Source organism: Pogona vitticeps, chromosome 6 (genome assembly GCF_051106095.1).
Source record: "Pogona vitticeps strain Pit_001003342236 chromosome 6, PviZW2.1, whole genome shotgun sequence".
NCBI classification, from domain to species: domain Eukaryota; kingdom Metazoa; phylum Chordata; class Lepidosauria; order Squamata; family Agamidae; genus Pogona; species Pogona vitticeps.
In genome coordinates this window covers 53,581,741-53,601,107 of record NC_135788.1, presented here as the reverse complement: position 1 = coordinate 53,601,107, position 19,367 = coordinate 53,581,741, and the positions used below count along the sequence as shown (strand labels likewise).

The window sequence follows — 19,367 nt, the reverse complement described above, 5'->3', positions numbered from 1 at the left end:
AGGTGCCACATGGACCCTCCCCCTGCCCCCCCAGGCTGTCTGGCCCACTGATCTGTCATGCGCTGCTGGGGTCCTCCTCCTCCAGTGGCACTCCGATCCAGGAGCTCAGCCTAACCTTTCCCACCTTCTTCTGCAGCCGACCACTCCTACAAGGAGACGGGACGGATTCTTTCCATTTAGCTGATGAGTGGTCGGTTGTTAGAGGAGGTGGGGAGGGGCAGCCTGAGCTCCTGCCCAGACTAGAGCACTGCTGGAAAAGGAGGACCCCGGTGGTGTGTGACAAATGGGGGAGAGTCATGCCCATCTTTAGTCTACAGTTGTGCCCTGCTTTACGATTGCCCCATTTAACAACAAATCCGCTTGACGACGATGTTTTTGCGATCGCAAAATGATGGTTTGAATGGGGTTTTTCCACTTTGCGATGATCGGTTCTCTGCTTCGGGAACCGATTTTCGCTTTACGACGATCAAAAACAGCTGATCGTCGGGTTTCAAAATGGCCACCGGGTGTACAAAGTGGCTCCCCGCTGTGTTTAGGAGCCATTTTTCGCTTTACAGTCACCCGAAAATAGCTGCCCCTATGGAGGATCTTCGCTGAACGGCGAGTTTTCAGCCCATTGGAACTCATTGAACAGTTTTCAATGCATTTCAATGGGCTTTTTTATTTCGCTTTATGACATTTTCACTCTACAGCGATTTTGCTGGAACGAATTAACGTCGTTAAGCGAGGCACCACTGTATATCTATATATCTATATAAAAATAGGAGTTGTAGGGTTAATCTTAATTTATATTTATTGCCATGGATGGAAAAATCTGTTTTGAATTTCACAGAGGGAAATGGGGAGAGTTAACTATATTCTGCTTCTCCATTGCAAATTATTCTCTTTACAGAATTGTTGGTGTATTCTTATACTAGAGTAATGTGAAGTTAGCATCTTAGTGTCCAAAAGTAAACTGATTTCTTTGATGCCTTAAACTTCTTCTATCTTTACATGTAAACAACATTGAAATCTCAGAGTCTTCCAGTAGATGTAGCTGTAAACTATGTATATTAAGCTATTCATTTTCAAAGTAAGAATTCGTTTTTTAAATCTAGATCATACTGACTATAAAAATGCTTATTAAATGCTGTTCAATTGTCTGTCAGCCAGAGCTTCAGCAATGCAAAATGTTAATTTTGCCTCTTCAGCTAAAATCATATCTAATTTGAGACAATTCTCATCCCTTTTCTCATTATCATATAGCTAATTTTTCAGTTATATAAACTGAAAAAGATGTATAGAATATGAAGATAATGGACAGGTATTTTGCCTAGCAACTAACTGTTCCATAACAAAAGTTCTGGCATCTGAAAGCAGTAATTGCAGTGTGAGTCTGAGTCTGTAAAGTATACAAGGGTTAATTAACCATGTACCTAAAATAGCAATCTAAACCACAAAAATGGAAAAGGGCACAGCTTAGTTTTATAGATTATAATATTGTGTATTGCCCACAAGGTTCCAACCATAGTAGGGGATGTAATTAATAAACAATGGCAGCCTCCTTCAGCTGGCTAGGTCCCTTTAGCACTGTGGATGGCTGGTCCTCTGAAATCCAGGTGGAAGGAGCCTGAATATTTCATTCAGTGTGGGACTAGACACAGAAAAATGTAAATTCACTTGCTATAAAGTTGCCCAAGGGAATTCGGGTTTCCTCGGGTCTGTTTGCATCAATCTGTGTTGCAGGATGCATGATTACAGGAAAATTAACTTGTTGTTTTTTAGTTGTTGTGTCCGAATCTTTGTGACCCCATGGACTAGAGCACGTCAGGCCCTCCTGTTCTCCCGGAGTTTGGTCAAAGTCATGTTGGTAGCTTCAGTGACACTGCCCTACCATCTCATCCCCTGTCACCCTCTTCTCCTCTTGCCCTCACACTTTCCCAACATCAGGGTCTTCTAGCCTTCTCTTCCCATGAGATGGCCAAAGTACTGGAGCCTCATCTTTAGGATCTGTCCTTCCAGTGAGCACTCAGGGTTGATTTCCTTTAGAATTGATAGTTCTTCCGCGTGGTCTCTGTGAATCACACATTTGGGTTAAATCAGCGCCTGCTATTTGAAAGCTGATAAGAAGGAGAGCTCAAGTGGTATAACTTTGTTGATGCCTGTAACATCAGAGTTTTCTTTACTACGCCACAGCTTGGAAACAAAACCAACTTGCTCTTTTTCTCTCTTAACCCTTCCTCCCAGAGAAATTGGCTTCTCATAAATTTATAAAGTCAGGACTTAAGAACTCTAAATAACTCGGCATAATTTAATCTAAGTGACTCTGTATCTGACTACAAGGTGATCTGTAAATCAAATAACATCCATGGAGTCCCCCCTCGTAAGACTTTAAGTGTGGACTAGCTAATAAATCATGTGGGAAATTTGAGTAACTAATCTGCTGACTGCTATGACCATGGAAGGTGGGGGAGAGTTATCATCGCAACTGGCAATGATTCATATCAAAGAACTTCTTTGAGAACTTCAAGAATGTCAAAGTAACATAATTAATCACTTGAAAATGCAATTTGAGGAGTTCAGAATGGACCTGAAAGTGACTTTTTCTGCTTTGCACGAAAAGATCGAAAGCAAGGAGAAACTGCTTAACCAGATCTTTAATGAACAGTCTTCAATGCCGGGGAAACAGCCACCTTCGTCAGAGAGAGGTGAGGAATCTGTACGATCTGAAGAGAAACCAGAGTCAGAGAGAGAGAAGAAAAAGACTCCTTTTCTTCAAAGGATGACTAAAAAAGACAAAAGGGGGACGGGGAAGGGAGAATGTTTCTCAAGACTGTTCCAAAAAGAAAGAATGTAGAGGGGGAGGGATGGGCAAAGCTGAGGGCAGGAATTTACGATCAGAGATCACATACTATGTTGCTCCAAAACCAGAATACTGACTACATTGGGATCAAATTAGTCAATCGCATAGAAAATGTTTTTAAAAAATATTATAGATGGCATTTCAAAACTGGAAAACACTTTGTTTGTGAGGCATGTATATTGAGACATTAAATATGTGTGACCATAATAGTGACAATGTTGATAAGATTAGAGAGCCAATCCCGGTTTGATGACACTGGAACTGATAAATAGAAACCAGAAAGGAGGAAGTTACTTGCTAAATAAATAATAGAAGTCAATTGGTTTAAGATAGATATAACTAATATATAATTAATATATAAAGCAACATGACTAATATACTATAAGCATGACTAATATACTATAAGCAAATTTGGCCTGATATGAAATTTAAGGTTAGACAAGCGTATGTGATTTATGAATTTTAGAAATGATGATGAATAATAATATTGGATGTTTTGCTCTAAGGCATGTATATGGAAATATCAAATATGTGTGAACCATAAGAGTGATTATGCTGAAAAGATGAGATACATAGTTTTCTGTATATAAGAATGGAGACCATCGAGGAATGAATAGGCCTGTGAGGATATTATGATGGATATGATGAGAGACAGATGGATGGAAATGCAGATGAGGGAATTTAAAAAAAAATTATTATAAATTTAGGATGTTTAGATACTTAATTAGATATATAAAATAGTGATGTGGAATATAACACGTGCAGATGCACATGGATATATTACTTCTGTAGTCAAAATCTATATAATAGATAAGCTGGTATGGGAAATACCTTCCCGCCTATATGTTTGTTTTGTTAGTCTTGTATGTTTTGTTAGTTTCATGTGTTATTGTTTTGTAGGTATTTCTGTTGTTGTTTGTTGTAGATATGTATGTCATAAAAATAATAAAATACTTTAAAAAAAAGTGCGCCAACAGAGACTTAAACTATGTCTTTGGGGAAAGACTCTGTTTTCAACCCTTCTGAAATGGAGACTTCCTCTAATCCTTCAGGGACCCCTCATTCTGAGACAACTGTGTCTCTCCCCTCTACATCTACTTCCAAGTCATCTAAGCCATCTAAGAGAACCACCTCAGGTCCCTCCAAGAAGGCTCCTTCTACGTCTAAGGTGCCTGTTTCCAAAGACATGGCAAAGGCTAAAAAACAGGCTGGGCAGCCTAAGACGTCCAAGGCTAAAGAGATCACCTCTCTTCCACCTGTTACACCTTCACTGCCTTCACCCATTTTGTAGGATTCCTCAAGGGACCACGAATCCCTATCTGAAGCAGCTCCATCTTTGCCACTCTCACAGCAACCTGAGGCACCGCTTGAGCCTGGGCATTCGCCCAGTCCGGATAAAGTTGAGGATGCTGTATTATCCAGCCCTCATTCTGCCCATCTTGGCCCCGCATCTGCCAGCCAGGCGACTGAAACTCCGCATTCCCCATCTTGCTCTCCGAGGAGAGCTCTCCTTCCTCACAAGAAAGGGTCGAAAAGGCGGCATTCTTCCTCCGATCGATGTCATGATTCTGATGTGGAGGATTCCCGACGTCAAAAGAAACACAGGCATCAATGATCTGGACGCAGTCATTCAGGGCGAAGGAGGAAAAAGCATCGACGTCAACATTATGATACCTGCTTTGGATATGAAGGCCTCTAAAAAGACTTCTTCCACCTCGACGTCGAGGGTCAAAAATGTCCAACAAACTCCTCAGTTATCCTTAGCTGAAACTGCTGTACATAGACTTCCATCTGAGGAAGATGACCAGCTTTGTGAAGTGTCTTCCAATCAAGATGAAGAGGTTTTCTCCCCTTTGCATGCCCAGTCACCAGTGGAGGCGGACTCCTTCGAGTCAGATACGGGGAATCCCCATCCATCCTCTCCCTCTGAGGATTTCTCCTCTTATTCACAGATGGTGACCTGAATGGCTAATGTTTTGAAAATGCAAACACAACTACCACCTCCTCCAACAGATGATCCCATTTTTGGGGACATCGATAGTCTTCTCAGCCACTGAGCCTCAACTACATTTCCCAACTATTTACTCTGCTTATGGACGCTTGTTCTCAACCAGCTACCCCTCTTTCTGTCTCTAGGAGAACTGAAAACATGTACAGAGTTCATGGAGATGAAGTTAACTTCTTGTCTAAACCTCCTGCTCCCAACTCTGTCATTGTCCATGCGAATGCTTCTAAAGCTTCAGGGAGACCACATGTTACTCACACCAATAAAAGGGCAGAAAAATGGATGTGTTAGGTAGGAAAATCTACAACTTCCAATCTTTCCTACTAAAGATTTGCAATTACCAGGCAGCAATGGGAGCATACCAGAAGCACCTTTGGAATAAAGTACTTCCAGCACTCCAGACTGCTCCTGAGGATATTAGACAAGAGTGTTTAAATGCTCATGCTGAGGCTATGACATTGTCTAAGCACCAACGTTTGGCGGCAAGACATGCCACAGGCGTTGCAGCTAAGTCATTGAACTCTGCCACAACTCTTTGATGCCACGCCTGGCTCAGGGCATCTGGCATTATTGAGGACGTGAAAAAGCAAATTGAAAAACAGGCTTTTGACACAAAGGGTTTATTTAATGAGAAGACTGATGAGTAACTCAGGTCCATAAATGAAAGTAAAAAAACTGCTAAATCGTACACCATTCACCAACAGCCTCATTTCCAAAAACAACAATGGCAAAGGCAGTTTCCCCAGCAGCAGTATCATCAGCAAGCTTCTCAAGGTCACAAGCCTTACAGGGGTTCTCAAGGTAGATCTTCTCAGTAGTCTTCTACTGCTCCACCCTACAAACAGCAAACATCACATAAGCATCAATCTTATCACCCACCCAACAAGAAATCCAAGCAGTACCTTTGACTGCATCAACCCTTTGCTTCAGGACCATCATACACGGCTGGCCCCATTTTGCAACAATTGGCAAATAATATCAAAGGACAATTGGGTACTGAACATCATCAGATTTGGCTACCGGTTAGAGTTGGTAGAACTTCCTCCTCTAGGGTATCTGTGAATGACAACATCCAATCCCACCCTGGAGGAGGAGGTTCTCACTCTGCTCCAAAAGAAGGCAATACAACGGGTCCCTCGTCAGGACATCCTCAGGGGGTTTTACTCCCGGTATTTCACCGTTCCAAAAAAGGATGGAGGTCTCAGACCTATACTGGACCTCAGGGACCTCAACACTTACCTTCAGCCACGCCGGTTCTGGATGGTCACCCTAGAGTCCATCGTCTACCTGTTGAAAAAAGGAGATTGGTTTGTGGTTATAGACCTGAAGGATGCATACTTCCACGTCACCATACACCGGCATCACAGGAAGTATCTGCGGTTTATAATCAACAACAAGATCTACCAGTATGCGGCCTTACCATTCGGCTTAGCAACGGCTCCACACATGTTTTCAAAGTGCATGGCTCCAATGGCTGCATTTCTACGTTTACAGGGTGTCAAAGTATTCCCGTACATCGACGACTGGCTTGTAGTGTCGCCATCCAGACGGAAAGCCATTCAGGGCACCAAGTTCACCCTCCACACTCTGCAGAGTCTAGGTCTCACCATAAATTTTGACAAATCTACCCTAAAACCCTCTCGAGTTATGAGTTATATAGGAGCAACACTGGACTCCAGAAGGGCAAGGCTCTTCCTTCCTCCAGAGCGCATCTACAAACTACAGACCGCTCTTCAAAAGTTTCAACCACATGCTCTGGTGTCAGCACATCATGCACAACATCTGCTGGGTCTCATGGCCTCAACTACAGCATCCTTACTACATGCCAGGGTAAAAATGAGTTCGCTACAGGCTTGGTTTCTCCATCATTTCGACCCAATGTTAGAGGATCCAAGGAAGAAGATCCTAGTCACCCCAGAGCTGGCAAGACAACTACAGTGGTGGGGTTTCCGACCTCATCTACTAATGGGCCGCCCATTTCGACCTCTGCAACTCTCTGCACAAGTAACAACAGATGCGAGCCCCACAGGCTGGGGAGCTCACTGCAACGGTCATACCATAAATGCCCTCTGGTCACATCGCCAAAGAGGCCTCCACATCAACCATCTGGAGATGCTAGCAGTGATCAAGTCGTTCAGAGCCTTCCTGCCACTGATACAGGGTCGTGGTGTGTAAGTTGTAACAGACAACACCATGACCTTGTACTACATCAACAAACAAGGCGGGGCGAGGTCCTTGTCCCTTCTCTACCTTGCGATGCACCTGTGGGAGTGGTGTTGCCACCATCACATCTATCCAGTGGCAATCTACATATCCACATCAGAGAACCAACTGGCAGACGAGCTGAGTCGCCGGAAGGGACAATCCCACGAGTAGGAACTGGACGATGATGTATTCCAGATGCCGTGCAGAAGATGGGGTTGTCCCACCATTGACATGTTCGCTTCGCACATGAACAGGAAGTGCGAAAGGTATGCATCTCAAGCAGGCAGGGGCCTGGGTTCCCAGGGAGATGCCGTCATGATACCATGGCAGGACCACCTTCTGTACCTGTTTCCACCGATCCCTCTGATCCAAAGATCTCTAGTCAGGATCAGACAGCACAGGTCATCAGCAGTTCTCATAGCACCATACAGGCCACGACAACCATGGTTCTCTACTCTGAAGGAGTTGGCCACTGAGGTGTTCAGACTTCTACAGCTGCCACATCTGCTGAGTCAGGACTCGGGGAGCATTGTATACCCGGACTTGGATTCCCTTGATTTGGCTGTGTGGAGGATCTGCCTGAAATCAACGAGGTGTTAGACAAGTCCAAAAAACCGTCTACTATCCTCTTATACAAATATAAGTGGAATAATTTCCTTCGTTTTGCCACTGCCAGAAATCTCCAGACTTCTGTATCCCTGCAGACTTTGCACCCTTTTCCAACAACACAAGAGGCGACTCTACACATGGAAATCACCAGATGGGCAACATCGAAATCAGATTGACTATATTCTCTGCAGCCAAAGATGGAGAAGCTCTATACAGTCAGCAAAAACAAGACCTGGAGCTGATTGTGGCTCTGATCATCAGCTTCTCATAGCAAAATTCAAGCTTAAACTGAAGAGAGTAGGAAAAACCACTGGGCCACTCAGGTATAATCTAAACCAAATCCCTTACGAATACACAGTAGAAGTGAAGAACAGATTTAAGGAACTAGATTTGGTGGACAGAGTGCCTGAAGAACTTTGGATAGAGGCTCGTAACACTGTACAGGGGGCAGCAACAAAAACCATCCCAAAGAAAAGGAAATGCAAGAAAGCAAAGTGGCTGTCCAACGAGGCCTTACAAATAGCAGAAAAGAGAAGGGAAACAAAATGCAGGGGAGATAGGGAAAGTTACAGAAAATTGAATGCAGACTTCCAAAGAATAGCAAGGAGAGACAAGAGGGCCTTCTTAAATGAACAATGCAAAGAAGTAGAGGAAAATAACAGAAAAAGAAAAACCAGAGATCTGTTCAGGAAAATTGGAGATATTAGAGGAAAATTTTGTGCAAAGATGGACATGATAAAAGACAAAAATGGAAGGGACCTCACAGAAGCAGAAGACATCAAGAAGAGGTGGCAAGAATACACAGAGGAATTATATCAGAAAGTTTTGGATATCCCGGACAACCCAGACAATATAGTTGCTGACCTAGAGCCAGACATCCTGGAGAGTGAGGTCAAGTGGGCCTTAGAAAGCCTGGCTAACAACAAGGCCAGTGGAGGTGATGGCATTCCAGTCGAACTATTTAAAATCTTAAAGGATGATGCTGTTAAGGTGCTACATTCAATATGCCAACAAGTTTGGAAAACTCAACAGTGGCCAGAGGACTGGAAAAGATCAGTCTACATCCCAATACCAAAGAAGGGCAGTGCCAAGGAATGCTCCAACTACCGGACAATTGCACTCATCTCACACGCCAGCAAGGTTATGCTCAAAATCAGCTGCCATACCATTACACCAAGCACAGCAAACCCTTTTGTGCATCAGTTCAAGCAATCACACTACTTGAACTGATGTGAATGAATCAACTGTGGAGGAAAAATGAAGCCACAGCAACTGAAGGCGAAACTACAAATTTGGGAGTAGGAGTACAGTACTCATGGCTGATTCACATTTGCTGTTATGTCATGTGACCAATTTTTAAAAAAATGCAGATCAGATTGTCCCAATCACATAGTATTTTCTGCATTTTTTTCAGCCTCAGTTCAGAACAAGTTTTTTTTTAGACAGGCCAGGCATAGAATTTTGATAATCAGTTATTCTACATCAGGTTTTATGAGTCATTTGAGCTAATTGTACTCATTCATTCTCCTTGTATTTTCTTTCACTTGACTTCCCTCATTGTTCTTCCAGTTCTTACACGTGGTCTTATTTTGGAGCAGAATTGTTTCTTCTTCCTTCATCCAGGATTCAATTTTCAATTTAATTTTATCCAATGTGGAAGATACTTGCTAGTATTGTCTATATAGAAGCAGTAATATAGGCATATGTGTCAGTACTGGTGTCTTGGTTGAAGCAAAAGTTTCTTCAGTTCATGAATTAAAAAAGCTAATAGCACTTCTTGTTGCCCCCTAGTACTTCTCTACCCTGATTGGTATACTTCCATTATTTTAATTCTATCATACTTCTTTCAAACGTTAGTAATTTTGCATGTCCCTTCTTCCCTCACACCAACACCTAGCTTTCCAGTGTTTAATCAAAACTGATCATTAAATAGGTCAAATAGGTCAAAACCACCTCTATCATCCTATTTCTGTTTTTATCACATTCGATCACATGCATAGCAGTCCATCCAACTCAAAGCCATATCTGCACTAATATCAGTTCAAAGTGCCTCCAAGGATTTTCATTGGAACCATAATGAGAGCCAGCTGTTTGGCCACCAGAGGGTCAAACTGTATGGAAAGGTAGGTGTATAGTTTGGCCTTCCATGTGTCTCCTTCCCCCAGTTTTAAATTATTAGTTCTAGGAGAAAGGTCATGATGTTTGGGGGAAATATGATTGGCACCATTTCCAGGACCCCTTGTACAGAGAGAAATGTCTTAACTGTTTCTGCTCACTAATAAGACAGCTTGCATCCTGAACCAGATTATAGCTTTGCAGGGGAAAGGGCCAGTTCTTCTTCGTGGCCTCTGTGAATGCACATATATGGGTTTTGTCTGCGCCTGCACTGACGTTCTTGGAAGATTCTAGAGCTGAAAGTAACAATTTAGTGGTGTGATTCCCCCACGAGGCATATGCTCCGCCCACCATCCCTTCCCCTCAGTTCCTCTTTTCTGCCGAGCTGTTCAGTTCTCTTAGGAAGATCAGAGCACTTCTAAACTCTTTCTACTGGCTTTTAGCCTCTAGCTAACTCTCTAGCCTTGAGCTAACTAAACCAAAAATCCTTTTAAGGACTATCCTTCTTTCTACTGCTTTTCTGCTGAGCGGGATCTATTTTTCTTCTGTTTTTCTTTCTCCTGCTTCTCCCCCCCCCCCGTTCTCTCCTATGGCCTATCAGTTTCCTTTCAATGCTGCACTTCTTGCCCTAACAAAATTTCTCTTTCTGACGCTCACAATCAGTGTCTATTCTGCTTGGGTGAATCTCACCCCACTCATTCCTGCACTGCTTGCAAAAACCTCACTCGTCCAGCATTGAAGCAGCGTTTTCAGAGACTTCGGTCTCACCTTTGGCAAATTGCAATGAATCCTCCGTCCCCCCCCTCGGGACCCGGTGAGATCCTCTGCTTCTTCATCCAGTCGGCTCCCAGCTGCCCAGCCCTCCTGTGAAGCCACGGACCCCGCTCACCCTGCTGATCCGAAGCAGAAAAAGAAAACCCAAAAGTCAAAGGCTTCCACTAAGTCCTCCAATCCTCCCATTCCTTCTTCTAAGAAGAAGCCCACTGCCAAAACTTCCAAACCAGACAAAGCTACTCATCCCGAGCCACCCCAGCCTTTCCTCCCTCCCCCTCCTTTTGAGGAATCTTCGAGGGATGACCAGGACTTTGCCTCCGACCAGGAGGATGTCCAGCAGACAGTGATTTCTGCTATGGCATCGAGTTTCACACCGAGTTTCGGCCAACCAGCGGCTGTGATTCCCTCCAGCCCGGCCTCAGCCCGTTCCAACCCCACAACAGGGAGGGCAGTTGAAACTCAGGTCTCTGATCCCGAATCTCCTACCCGCTCCCCCAGGAAACAAATGGAGAAACGAAAGCATATATCCCCACAGAGACCCTCCACACCATTTGGAGATTTCTTCCCATTCCCTATGATGCCATACCAGCTTTTCGACCCTGCTGTCTGGCAGGCTTACCTTGAGCGATATCATACCGACCAACAGAAATGGGCTTGTTTTGCCCCTGAAACTGCCAAGTCCCCTCTTCTTCAGAGAGGATCTGCCAAGACACAGCAACTGTCTTCAACATGGTCCCAGCCCAGACTCCCATCGTCATGGGAATCCTATGCTGCCCTTGATGGCATGGAGCAACCCCATATGCGGAATCAATCTCCTTATGAACCCCGATGTCATGACACATCGCCTTATTCACAACCGTCCTTTGATGACAACCAGTCTGTCTCTTCACATCGTTACTCTCCTGATGTCCCTACCCCTCCAGATGGGACTAAAGAGGCTCAGCCTTCCTCTCCATCGGAGGACCTCTCCTACACTCATTTTATTTCACGCATGGCTCATGCTCTTCACCTTCAAGTGGAGGAACCTTCCCCTCCCAAGCCCAACCCTGTCTTCAATGACATCCTTCATGACACAACATCGCCAGTCAGTCTCTCCAATACATTAGTCTTACAACTCATCAAAGACACTTGGGATAAACCCCCTCAATAATGTAGATATCTTGTAGAACTGAGAATCTGTACAACTCCCATGGTGATGACATCGGCTTTCTCAACACAGTGGTACCCCGCTTGACGAGGAAATCGCTTAACAATGATTCAATGGGGATTTTTCGCTTCATGATGATCAGTTCCCTGCTTCAGGAACCGATTTTTCGCTTAACGACGATCTAAAAACAGCTGATCGGCGGTTTGCAAAATGTCTCCCCACTGTTTTGCTGACCTATTTTCGCTTTACAGGCATCTGAAAATGGCCGCCCTATGGAGGATCTTCACAGGACGATCAGGTATTTCCCCCACTGGAACGCGTTGACCAGCTTTCAATGCATTCCGATAGGGTTTTTTTTTGCTTGACAACGATTTCGCTGTACAGCGATTTTGCTGGAACTCATTATCGTCGTCAAGCGGGGCACCACTGTAAACACCCTCCACCAAATTCCATTATAGTGGAATCTAGTCAGTCCAGAACCCATCAAACGGTCCCTGCTCATCGAGCGCAGCGCCTTCTCGGCCTCATGGTGTCCGCCACATCGTCGATTCTCCATGCCAGACTCAAAATGAGACCACTTCAATCTTGGTTCCTCACGCTGTTTGATCCCATGTCAAACTTTCCAACCAAGAGACTACCAGTCCCATGCGACCTAGTCACTCAACTCGCATGGTGGACTTACCTTTCACACCTCCTCACCGGCAGACCCTTTCTTCCCTTCCAACCCACTATTCAAGTCACCACCAACGCAAGCCCGTCCGGTTGAGGTGCCCACTGCCTTTCCCACAAGATCCACAGGCTGTGGTCAAAACAGGAACAGACTCTCCACATAAACCACTTGGAACTTCTGGCTGTTATCAGAGCCTTCAATGCCCTTCTCCCACTCATCAAGGGACAAGTGGTCCAGCTAGCCACAGACAATACAACAGCACTCTTTTACATGAACAAGCAGGAAGGAACACACTTCCACTCCCTACTGTATCTGGCTGTCAACCTTTCGGAATGGTGCTACTGCAAACACATCTACTGCATAGTTGTACATATTACCACGGAGGACAACTACATTGCCAATCGCCTCAGTCGTCTCCCTTCAACGACACACAAGTGGTCCCTGAAGGACTCCATATTCCATCAACTGTGTCATTGGTGGGGCTCCCCGTCAACCTCTTTGCAACCAGCAGCAATCGGAAATGCCATATCTTCTGCTCAAGAGCCGGAGCGGACAGATGTTCAATTGGGGATGCTTTCATGCTGGACTGGTCCAAGAACTTTCTTTACTTTCCCCACCAATTCCGCTCATTCAGCGCTCAATTATTTGGCTCAGGCAGTCCAACGCCCATGCCATTTTCATCACCCCGAAATGGCCTTGGCAACCCTGGTTTACTCACCTGGTCTCCATGTCTACAGACTGGATTCATCTCCCCCTGATCCCGGACCTTCTCACTCTCAACCAGGGCATGATCCATCACCCGGACCTGGCCTCCCTCAATCTCGTAGCATGGAAGTTATCCCCAAAATCATGACGGTTCTTCATCGAGTCCGTAAACCTTCTACCATTTACCTGTACAAAAGCAAATGGAAAGCTTTCCTTAAATATTGTGCTGAGCACAACTTACCTGCTATACCAGTTTCACTTGCAACTTTACTTACCTTTCTTCCTCACCTTTTCCACAACAGCCTCGCTCTGTCCACCTTAAAGGTATACATTTCCACCATTGTTGCCCACCAACCGGACAACTCTCCATCTGTCATGAGTGCAGCTGAAGATCTAGAACCTGGGGGGTTAACTGTGGCTGAGGAGAATGCTGAGCAATTAGAAATACAAACACCTGAATTGCCTCCAGATTCTCCTCCCCCAGTAGACAGGCTGAGGGCCAGGCTTCAGGGAATACTTATGACAAAAAGGTCAGAGGATTGCTTGACGGCTGCCCGCAGAAACATCTGATCAACTAGCCCTGAATTCTGACAGGATGAAAAGGCCCAGCAGTTCAAGGGGCTGTTTTACTATATAAACAGCTCTTAGATGGCTGAAAATCCGTGGAAGCAACAAGCCAAACCTTTGGCTTGCATCCACGCTCCTGACAATCTTGAACCTTGTTCTCTGTACCCTTGGCTTTGGACTCTGACCCTGGACTACATTGTGCGTTTGAGCTTTGAACTCTGACCCTGGACTACGTTGTGTGTTTTGGCTTTGGACTCTGACCCTGGACTACGTTGTGTGAGTTGGCTTTGGTATTTGGATATTGGCTCTGCATTCCCTGAATTCCTGACATAGGACTGGCTTATCGGACTCTGCTGTTGTAACCCCTGGGAACGTGACACCATCAACAAAACTCTTCTTGCATCCAACACTCAAGAGGTTCCTTAAAGGGCTCCACAACACTCGACCACCACTTCAACGTATCCTCCCTCAGTGGTCCCTGCAGGTTGTACTTAATGCCCTGACACGTCCTCCCTTTGAGCCCATGTCTTCCTGCAGTCTTCAACTGCTAACCTACAAAACGGCATTTTTGGTGGCTATCACCTCAGTTAAGCGAGCCTGTGAACTTGCTGCCTTCCATTGTGACCCACCTTTTACCCATTTTCACCCTGACAAGGTGACCATGTACTTTGATGTCTCCTTCCTGCCCAAGGTAGTTTCCAATTTTCATATGAGCCAACCTGTTATACTACCTTCTTTCTTCAAATCCCCATTGACTCCGTTAGAGCATATGCTCCACACTTTGGATGTCAGGAGAGCATTGTCTTTCTATATCCACAGAATTGAGTCACACAGAGAGTCCAAGAGACTTTTTCTCTGTTTCTATGGTCCTCATATAGGGACACCTGCATCTCCCCAATACATCTCCAGATAGTTTCCACAATTTCTCTCGCCTATAGACTTTCAGAAGAATCACCTCCTGACCACTTGACGGTTCATTCCACTAGAGCCTTTTCCATATCGGTTGCCTTCCACCGTGGCACTGAGATTCCGGACATCTGCCGTGCTGCCACCTGGTCCACAGTGTCGACCTTCATACGGCACTACCAGCTCGATGTCAGAGTGAGACATTATGCTTTCTTCGGCAGAGCTGTGTTGGCATCCTTCCTGTTGTGACGTTCCACTTGCCGGTAAGTGAAGCTTGCTAGTCACCCATATGTGTGCATTCACAGAGGCCACGAAGAAGAAGATAAGGATACTTCCCTGTAACCATAGTTCTTTGAGTGGTCCTCTGTGAATTCACACTGCCCACCCATCCTCCCCTCTTCCATCATGGCTCATTTAACTTGTCATACTTATGCCTGGCTGAAAAATTTTCGGAATTGAGGGGAAGGGATGGTGGGCGGAGCATATGCCTCATGGGGGAATCACACCGCTAAATTGTTACTTTCAGCTCTAGAATCTTCCAAGAACAGCGCAGGCGCAGACAAAACCCATATTTGTGAATTCACAGAGGACCACTCGAAGATCTATGATTACAGGTAAGTAACCTTATCTTTTCTGCATGATTGAGACATGGAGGGGAGTGGGGATTTAGAAGTGTTGAATTGTAGTCTGCACACTACAGTCCCCATCCTCTCACCATGTACTTGCTCTTTCAAAAGGGAAAAGAAATAGCCAAGGGCAAAGTGCGCATTTTGTGCTGTGTGGACCTTTAGTCAGTCCTTGCACTTTGACACTCTGAGGTTAAACAGATGGATGCTACCAACTTTAAAACAGCATTTTTAAAATCCTGAAAAGAATGTTCTTGTCAAAATCATATGTGTTTTCAACATGTAGTGTGCTAAAAACTTGAGACACATATATTATTTATTAATGCTCACACACAGGAGGTACTGTATAACTGGAACAATGCCAGTCAATTAATATTTTTCTGGATGGCAGAATGTGGAAGAACAATTACAATGTAGGATGCTGTTGCTTTCAGATAGATAGGACTTTAGTTGTGACAAATTTACAGGATACAACTTGACCCAAAATTCATAATTCTCCTGTTTTTATTTGTAATCACAGAAGACCAGCTTTAATATGTGCAGAAGACACAAGAGGGATCCCAGCCTCTTCATTGATGCACATAGATGAGCATTCTGAGTTTGTTAGATTCATGAATGACAGCTCAGAGAGTGTGTTCTAGTTACTAAACCCATTGTGGTCCCATTTGCTTACCTTTTTATTTTGCCTTATATTCCTTCATTTTACTGAATATGTTAGAGAAAAACTAAAATGAAAAAAGTAGTTTAGTTTTCATCCAAGGCAGACCTTTCAACATCACAATAATCCAAGTTGATGCACCAACCTCCATTGCTGAGGAGACTGAAATTGAACAATTTTATGAAGATTTACAACACCTTCTAGAACTGACACCGAAGAAGGATGTTCTTCTCATTCTGGGGGACTGGAATGCTAAGGTAGGGAGTCAAGACATAAAAGGAACAACAGGGAAGTTTGGCCTTGGAGTTCAAAACGAAGCAGGGCAAAGGCTAATCGAGTTTTGTCAAGAGAACAAGCTGGTCATCACAAACACCCTTTTCCAACAACACAAGAGGCGACTCTACACATGGAAATCACCAGATGGGCAACATCGAAATCAGATTGACTATATTCTCTGCAGCCAAAGATGGAGAAGCTCTATACAGTCAGCAAAAACAAGACCTGGAGCTGATTGTGGCTCTGATCATCAGCTTCTCATAGCAAAATTCAAGCTTAAACTGAAGAGAGTAGGAAAAACCACTGGGCCACTCAGGTATAATCTAAACCAAATCCCTTACGAATACACAGTAGAAGTGAAGAACAGATTTAAGGAACTAGATTTGGTGGACAGAGTGCCTGAAGAGCTTTGGATAGAGGCTCGTAACATTGTACAGGAGGCAGCAACAAAAACCATCCCAAAGAAAAGGAAATGCAAGAAAGCAAAGTGGCTGTCCAACGAGGCCTTACAAATAGCAGAAAAGAGAAGGGAAACAAAATGCAGGGGAGATAGGGAAAGTTACAGAAAATTGAATGCAGACTTCCAAAGAATAGCAAGGAGAGACAAGAGGGCCTTCTTATAGCAAGGAGAGACAAGAGGGCCTTCTTAAATGAACAATGCAAAGAAATAGAGGAAAATAACAGAAAAAGAAAAACCAGAGATCTGTTCAGGAGAATTGGGGATATTAGAGGAAAATTTTGTGCAAAGATGGACATGATAAAAGACAAAAATGGAAGGGACCTCACAGAAGCAGAAGACATCAAGAAGAGGTGGCAAGAATACACAGAGGAATTATATCAGAAAGTTTTGGATATCCCGGACAACCCAGACAATATAGTTGCTGACCTAGAGCCAGACATCCTGGAGAGTGAGGTCAAGTGGGCCTTAGAAAGCCTGGCTAACAACAAGGCCAGTGGAGGTGATGGCATTCCAGTCGAACTATTTAAAATCCTAAAGGATGATGCTGTTAAGGTGCTACATTCAATATGCCAACAAGTTTGGAAAACTCAACAGTGGCCAGAGGACTGGAAAAGATCAGTCTACATCCCAATACCAAAGAAGGGCAGTGCCAAGGAATGCTCCAACTACCGGACAATTGCACTCATCTCACACGCCAGCAAGGTTATGCTCAAAATCATACAAGGTAGGCTTCAGCAGTATGTGGACCGAGAACCCCCAGAAGTACAAGCGGGATTCCGAAGGGGCAGAGGAACTCGAGACCAAATTGCCAACATGCGCTGGATTATGGAGAAAGCCAGAGAGTTCCAGAGAAACATCTACTTCTGCTTCATTGACTATGCAAAAGCCTTTGACTGTGTGGACCACAGCAAACTATGGCAAGTCCTAAAAGAAATGGGCGTGCCTGACCACCTTATCCATCTCCTGAGAATCCTATATGTGGGACAGGAAGCAACAGTTAGAACTGGATATGGAACAACGGATTGGTTCAAAATTGGGAAAGGAGTACGACAAGGCTGTATATTGTCACCCTGCTTATTTAACTTATATGCAGAATACATCATGCGGAAGGCTGGACTGGAGGAATCCCAAGCTGGAATTAAGATTGCAGGAAGAAATATCAACAACCTCCGATATGCAGATGATACCACTCTGATGGCAGAAAGTGAGGAGGAACTAAAGAACCTTGTAATGAGGGTGAAAGACGAGAGTGCAAAAAACGTTCTGAAACTCAACATCAAAAAAACTAAGATCATGGCCACTGGTTCCATCACCTCCTGGGAAATAGAAGGGGAAGATATGGAGGCAGTGACAGATTTTACTTTCCTGGGCTCCATGATCACTGCAGATGGAGACAGCAGCCCCGAAATTAAAAGACGCTTGCTTCTTGGGAGGAAAGCAATGACAAACCTTGACAGCATCTTAAAAAGCAGAGACATCACCTTGCCAACAAAAGTCCGAATAGTCAAAGCTATGGTTTTTCCTGTAGTGTTGTATGGAAGTGAGAGCTGGACCATAAAGAAAGCTGACCGCCAAAGAATTGATGCCTTTGAATTGTGGTGCTGGAGGAGACTCTTGAGTTCCCTGGACTGCAAAGAGAACAAACCTATCAATTCTAAAGGAAATCAACCCCGAGTGCTCATTGGAAGGACAGATCCTGAAGCTGAGGCTCCAGTACTTTGGCCATCTCATGAGAAGAGAAGACTCCTTGGAAAAGACTTTGATGTTGGGAAAGTGTGAAGGCAAGAGGAGAAGGGGACGACCGAGGATGAGATGGTTGGACAGTGTCATCGAAGCAACCAACATGAATTTGACACAACTCCGGGAGGCGGTGGAAGATAGGAGGGCCTGGTGTGCTCTGGTCCATGGGGTCACGAAGAGTCGGACACGACTAAACGACTGAACACAGTTTTCATCTTTGAATTTCTCTCTCCCCTTTGTCCCTTATTTCAGCTGTTTTCCTCAAAAGTAGCTTCTCCTGCACATTTTAAGTATTGACTGTGGGTCAGAAACTCCCTACAGGTCACAAAGTGCCTGCATTGTTTGAGGGAGACTCATTTGTCACCGAACTATTCAATTTGCAAAACTTTCACCAAGGTTGCACTCAAAATCAGTTGATCAAAATTCAGATTATATCTCTTGTAAAGGTCTTTCAGGCAATGGACTCTGTGATCCAGCAGAATGCTTCCCACCAATCTTCAGAAAATCATAACAAGAATATGAGTGAACATGGAATTTCACAAAGGGCTAGTCCTTCTAACACTGCCAAAACTAATATGCAACCATACCCAAGCACAGAGACTCAGAGCACTGTCAAAATTGAAGTCTCCTTCAAAACTGATGAAACACCAAAATGCAAGAGAAGAAACACAGGTCTCCTTCCTTGAAACTAGCTGTTCAACCAATTAAACAAGAGGTCTCCAAACTTTTCAGTATGAAGGCCACATCATATATTTTACACATTTTAGAGGGCCAAAGGGGTGGGGTGAACACTTTTACAATGAATGAATAAGTTTTATATGGATCAACAAACTTGTACTTGTATACTACAATATTAATGGAACAGCTTGTTTAATTTCAAAATATTGCGGAACTGAGGTTTTAAGCTTGAGGAGCCAATTATTAGAGTGGACTGAAGATGCTAATCTGATAAACTTGCTCAGTAGTTGGACTTGACATATTTCATTCTTGAAAAGGTTTGTTCACAGAGGTACAGTATGTTGTACTAAAACCTGACACAAATCTGCAAGCAAATTGGGAAAC

The 19,367-nt window shown here is 44.2% G+C and overlaps 1 protein-coding gene and 1 long non-coding RNA gene across 16 annotated transcripts in view; one reads left to right on the top strand and one right to left on the bottom strand.

Moving 5' to 3' along the window:
- ULK4 (unc-51 like kinase 4) overlaps positions 1-19,367 on the top strand; it is a 596,488-nt gene that overhangs the window by 174,365 nt on the left and 402,756 nt on the right. The window lies entirely within an intron of this gene.
- Positions 7,446-19,367, bottom strand: part of LOC144583513 (uncharacterized) — a 32,955-nt gene continuing 21,033 nt past the window's right edge. The window contains exon 3 of the long non-coding RNA XR_013537316.1: positions 7,446-7,631. This is a non-coding gene — a long non-coding RNA (uncharacterized LOC144583513). The remainder of the gene's footprint in view (positions 7,632-19,367) is intronic.